At 39.3% G+C, this 6,417-nt stretch overlaps 1 pseudogene; it reads left to right on the top strand.

The window, feature by feature from the left end:
• The first annotated feature begins 1,663 nt into the window (after positions 1-1,663).
• On the top strand, positions 1,664-4,056 carry LOC109267418 (glutathione S-transferase P-like; annotated as a pseudogene).
• The last annotated feature ends 2,361 nt before the right edge of the window (positions 4,057-6,417 follow it).

The following is a 6,417-nucleotide window of genomic DNA, read 5'->3' as shown; positions in this document are numbered from 1 at the left end:
GCTTTCTCTTTTTCCCTTCTCAGAGGAAGAATACATCTGTGTGAACTCTCAGGGGGTCCCTTTCTTTATCTTTTTAGTTGACTGTTCATTAGCAATAGCCATTTGTTGTATTTTTCTAGAGTATCAGTTATGATGTTTAACAATAGTCATTTAATCCTATTTTTTCTTAAAACTGCTATTTCCCCTATACCTGTTATACGATACCAGTATACTATTTTGATTCACCAAATGATCCAGGATAGAACCTAAGTCAGTCTAGGGTGCATAAGTTATACTTATGGCACAGAATTCCATATCAATTATTTCTGTTGAACTGTTGTTTATCCCTCAGCTCACATCTATGGCTTCCTAGGGGGTTCCCTCGGACCAACTGACAGAGAGGGAAAATTCAGGTCTAATTCTCTGATAAGTCAGCTTTAGTGGATTCTGAAAATGTACATCTGCTGTACTTCAGCACAATCCGAGCGTGGTCCTACAGGACAGTGGTAAGAGGGAACCCTCCCGGTGAGCAGAGTTGGGAGTAGTATGCTTGGTCATTCATTCTGTATCAAAGTGACACATGATTGAACTAGTTGAATAGGAACCTAGAAGGACAAAGATCGGAACATAGAAAAAAAGGAAGTCTGGAGTATTACTTTCAGATAGATTTAGATTATTGTGTATCTATGTTTGACAGAGACAAAAGACCTCTGTCCCAGAAGAATATGTCAACTACTAGGTGGACAAGATGACCCATCCTACTGATGAGCGTCAACTCATTTCTCAGCCAGTACAGTGTTTGTACAATGCACCCATGAACAAGTTGTCTGTGGTGGCTGAGATGGAACTATGCATGGGCCCAACAGTGTGGGTTCCTTCTCACTAAGGCTGAGTAACTATTGCCACTGCTGAATGTACAACCTATCAATTGTAGCAACCATTGTGGGCCCTCAATATGGTACACACTCAAGTTGAGCAATTTGAAGGCATATTGAAATGATACATGGTGAAGTTATTGGACCCTTTCAAATTAGATCCTTCAAGAGGAGACAATAATTTAAACTTAGCAGAATTAACATAATTCTGGGTATGGATTTGCTTTCCTACATTCAGTACTTCACCAACCTTATCATCCAGGGTCTTAAAAAACTCCTAATTCATTAGAATAGGATCATCAAAATTTCCTTGCACTAACAAGCCAATTTTATGGCAAACAAGGTGAGGTAATGCATGCATTTCCATTACCACTGACTCTACTTGTTTTACTCCACACTGTATCACCATAAAGTGTTAATGTGATAATAGAAGGACCTCTTAACTCCTCAGTAAAATGACAGCTCAGAGCTAAGACACCATGCAGTTTTGGTATGCTATCTTTTAAGATGTGTAATATCCATTAAACTAATGGCCAATATATAATGTTGTGTCCCTAACATCTAGACTTCCAGTCTTGTTATCAAGTAATAAAAGTACCATTGGTACTTTTCCTGTTCCTTTTCCTATTACTCCTGTCAGTCTATTTTAGAAATCTTTGTTTCTGGTATCCACAATTCAGACTCTGTTAGATGAGAAGTCTTGATTTCTAATGTGGGAATGTTTCTTCCAGCGGACACAATAAAAATCCCACTGAACCTGAAGCTAAGATTACTACCTCATTGAGTTGGGCTGCTCATGCCAATGCGTTATGATTTTGGCAGGGGAAATTGACCCTAAACTTGACAAAGAGATAGATTTGGTGCTATACAATGGGGAAGGAGGAGGTATGTCTGGGACCCAGAAGATTCATGGGGTGTCTCTTGTTGCTTCAGTCCTCAGAAATAAATCTGAGTGGAAAATTGAAGCAATCAGAGTCCACTATGGATAAGTCAACTAAGTGCTCAAACTCCTTGAAGATTTGGGTCACCTCTTAGTCAAGAAACCCACATTAGCTGAAGTGAGGGAATTCTAAGAAGGAGATGATGAATACCAATTATGATTTGGAATGGTTTGCAGATGATAGGACTAAAGTTGCCAAATTAATCCTCTTCTGTAAAGCTTACAGCCATCTGACAATTTGGATTGGTTATGGATTGGAATTAATGGAGGTTACCAGCCTATACAAGTGGTACATTAGATTAAATACCTTGTGCACTGCCTCATTTCTTCCCTGCCTCATGTCTCATGCTAGTAATTGATTTAGCAAACAATACTGCACAGACTGTGCCTAATATTAAGCATGCATTGCTTCTTGCATACTGCTTGGGTGCTTTTCTGGCACATGCCTTGGGACATCTGTGGGAGCTACCTGAGAATTCATTTATGCTAACCAAAAGTTCAGGAAGTTTATCACTCATGGAGAAACTCTCAATGGAGGATAGAGTCTGATGCATAATTGCTTCTTCTTTACATTCCTTGAATTTTGAGATGCTTCTAAATTTCCTCAGTCCAGGTGGGACTGAGCACTCAGTCTCCACAGAAACAATTTGAAAACACATCTTTATATAGTTCTCATCTTTCCTGTTATGCTTTCCCTATGTCTTACTCTATTCAGTCTGCTATAACAAAATACAATAGACTATGTGGCTTATGAATAATAAACTTTTCATCTTTACTTTTCATAGTTCTGGAGGGTGAGATATCCAAGAACAAAGCACCGCCAGATTGGGTGTCTGCTGAGGGCCTGCCTCCTGGTTCAAAGACAGCCATCTTCTTGTTATGTAATCACATGGTGTAGAAGGTCAGGAAGCATTCTGGGGCCCTTCTCCTATAAGGACTAATCCCATTCATGATGGCTCCACCCTCATGATGTAATCACTTCCCAAAGTCCCCACCTCCAAATACCATTACATTGAGGATTAGATTTCAACATATGGATTTTGGAGGGACACAAGCATTCTGTCTCTGGCACCCTGTTTCCTCGCTTCCACTCCCTGGGAACATGTGCCCAATACACTATTTGCATTAAAACCACTTTGAACTGTGTTTTAAAGGGAACCTATATTATGAATATGACATGAATATGCATATTTTTTCTCTGAATAGATTCCTTAAATTTGTTATCCCCACATATCCATACATGTGCCAGTTTAGAAAGCATCAGAATAGGTAAGATATCTAGAGGTGTAGAGATAAAAGAAGAGGGAAAAGGGGTGCCTGGGTGGCTCAGTTGGTTACATGAATGAGTCTTGATTTCGGCTCAGGTCATGGTCTCATGGTTGGTGAGTTCAAACCCCACCCCCACCCCCTATATTGGGCTCTGTGCTGACAGTGTGGAGCCTGCTTGGAATTCTCTATCTCTCTATCTCAAAAATAGATAGATAGATAGATAGATAGATAGATAGATAGATAGATAGTTAAAAAAAATAGAAAGAGAACAGAAGAGTTCTGCCACCCCCCCTGCAGCCTGTATTACAACCACTGCCCTACACCATTGTCTCCTTCCCTATTCATGGGTGCTACAAGGCCATGCCCATGCTGCTGGCTGGCCAGGGCCAGAGCTGGAAGATAGAAGTGGTGACCAAGGAAGCCTGGCTGCAGGACTCACTCAAGGCCTCCAGTTTGTATGGGCAGCTTCCTGAGTTTCAGGATGGAGATCTTATCCTGAACCAATCCAATACCATCTGAAAGCTGCTCCCTTGGGCTCTATGAGAAAGACCAGTGGGAGATGACTCTGGTGTATGTGCTGAAAGACATTGTGGAGGATCTTTGCTGCAAATACCTTGTCTTTATCTACACAACTACAAGGCAGGCAAGGAGAAGTATATAAAGGCATGAGCAGAGCACATGAAGCTTTTTGAGATCCCACTGTCCCAGAACCAGGGGGCCAGCCAAGACTTCATCTCGGGCAACCAGATGTCCTTCGCAGACTACAACCTGCTGAACTTGCTGATTCACCAGGTCCTGGCCCCCAGCTGCCTGGACTCCTTCCCCCTGCTCTTGGCCTGTGTGGTGTCTGTCAGTGTCTGGCCTTCCCCTTCTCCTGGCACACAAAGCTCCCCATCAACTGCATCAGGAAGAAGTGAGAACATGGGACACTCTCTGTACAGGGTGAGGGCTACCTGCCTTCCTGTCTCCAGGAACAATAAAATTTACAAGTGAGGCGGAAAAACAAATAAAAGAAGAAGAAGACTGAAGAAAAATCCTCAGAAACACATTTTAGATAAGGACATAAAAACAGAAGCCCATGAAGCAAAGTGAGGTCACTGAATGAGAGGTAATAAAAGAAGGCTCACATTCTGTATCTTGGAAAGTTTGACCAGGTATATTTTCAAATTCTGTGACCATCCCAAAATCAAACTTAAAAGTCATGACAATTTAGAAATGTATCAAAGTGATAAAAATAAATCATTGTTAAAAATCATTACTTGGAGATAAGTACAAGACTTTTTTTTTTATGGTGCATTCCATCTAGCTGGAAACAAAGTAGATATTAATATTAACAGAGATATTTGGAAGTGGAGAATCTTATTCAGTGGATAATTTCAGTAGGTCTGCAGTTATTTGGCCTTGGTAGTAGGTATTTGATTTAGGGAGGACTTCAGTTTTATTTAAACTTATAATTCAAAAATGGTTCTGGTTAGGGGGCACCTAGGTGGCTCAGTTGGTTAAGCATCTGACTTTGGCTCAGGTCATGATCTCACAGTTTGTGGGTTCAAGCCCCCCGTCGGGCTCTGTGCTGACAGCTCAGAGCCTGGAGCCTGCTTTGGATTCTGTGTCTCCTTCTCTCTGCCCCTCCCCTGCTCACACACTCTCTTAAAAATATACATTAAAAATTTTTTTTAAATGATTCTGGTTAGGAGTGGGGGTGAAAGTGATATAATGTCCATAAGCAGGACTTGAATTCCATTTTATGGGATAATAGTTTCTCAGACCCTACTGTTCAGATTACTAAAAAAAAAAAAAAAAGAAAAGAAAAGAAAAGAAGAAAAAAAGAAAAATGCAGCTAGTTTGTGTTCTTTAGTTCTTTGATAGTGGAGTATTGCTTGTCTTGATTTTACCACCTGACTATAAACCATGCCCCATGTAGCCTGTGTCCTCTGCCTGGCCTCCTTTTTGCTTCCTGAACTCTGTGGGAACTCTAGAAATAGAATACTTGTTACCGAAGGATCTGATTACTTGTTTTCTTGTATGTCTCTTCCAAGGAAACCTCATGTTTAGTAGAGTGCCTAATAAGTAGTATTACTTCATAAATTTTGAATAAGCGTAACCATTATAAGATGAAGTATTTTTAGATTTTACCTACCATGAAGATTTGCAAATACATACATATCAAATGAGTTTATAAACTCACATAAGAAAAACATGCCATCAGTGTCTACAAAATTAAATTGCCACATAAATGAAGGCCTAGGATATTGAAAAAAAGCACTAAGAACTATGAATACAGGCAATTATTATAACAATCCTCAAGATTGCATTACAGTGATGGCCATAGAAAAGCTGAGAATGCTTAGTTTTCTTTTACCTAAACCTATGTTTTAGCTTTGCAGAGCTCAGCAAATAAGGACTTAGAGTGCATTAAAGGCCCATATATATATTTTAATTTGACTTCTTGGCAGAGACTTAAGAAACATTTCTATTTATGTGCACATGGTAAATGCCAAACAGGTGAGCTTGCATCTACCATTATTGTTCTGTATCTGAGAGACAAATGATCTATTTGAACACAATGACCCTATGCCCAATCGTGGAGAAAACTAACATGGAACCCACAGTGAAACAACTCCAGTGTACGATCTTTCCAGGAAAACATCTGCTACCAACTGAGTGTGTTTACATTTTGGCAGCACTGAGAGATGTGCTCATAGACAGCGCATCTGTGTGGTGTTGGGAGGGTAGAGGTAGGGAAGTTGGGCCGGACAGACAGCAGAGAGCTTACTATAATACACTGAGTGTTTCTAGAAAATGCAAATTAGCACCTCATAGCATTTGTTTCTTCTTGTGCTGTTAATGCCTTCATGCTAACTAATTTGTTCCCATTGCCCAGAATGAGCAATAAAGTTAGGTCTGAGACTGCTCTTAAAAAATGTAGCCATGATCTGATTAATATTTTAGGGAAAAAAAAGAATAATTGTTAATGTAAAAATTAATATAGAAATTTTGTAGAATATGTTTCAAATATTTTTATATTTGAAAATATTATTAGATAATATTTTGATCTATGAGAAAAAGAACACTGAATAAATTAATTATCAACCTTTCTGCCTGCTGTTCCATGTTTTCTTCTCTGCACTGTTTGTTATGTTCTGAAGTATTATCCAAAGTGTGTTGTGTAGAACATAATTTCACACTTAATAGAAGTTATATGTAAAATTACCAGTGTCTTTTCACATAGAAATTCCTTTCTTTATTGTAAGATTTCTCAGATCCTTTACTATGTTGATATATTTTCTGAATCTCCAAGGGAGAGATACACAAAATTCTTATCCAAAGACCATATTTTTGTGGAACATGTCCTGG

Source organism: Panthera pardus, unplaced genomic scaffold (genome assembly GCF_024362965.1).
Source record: "Panthera pardus isolate Hobbes unplaced genomic scaffold, ASM2436296v1 HiC_scaffold_2, whole genome shotgun sequence".
Classification (NCBI taxonomy): domain Eukaryota; kingdom Metazoa; phylum Chordata; class Mammalia; order Carnivora; family Felidae; genus Panthera; species Panthera pardus.
The sequence above is the reverse complement of the archived record's forward strand: the minus strand, read 5'-3'. Positions and strand labels throughout refer to the sequence as shown.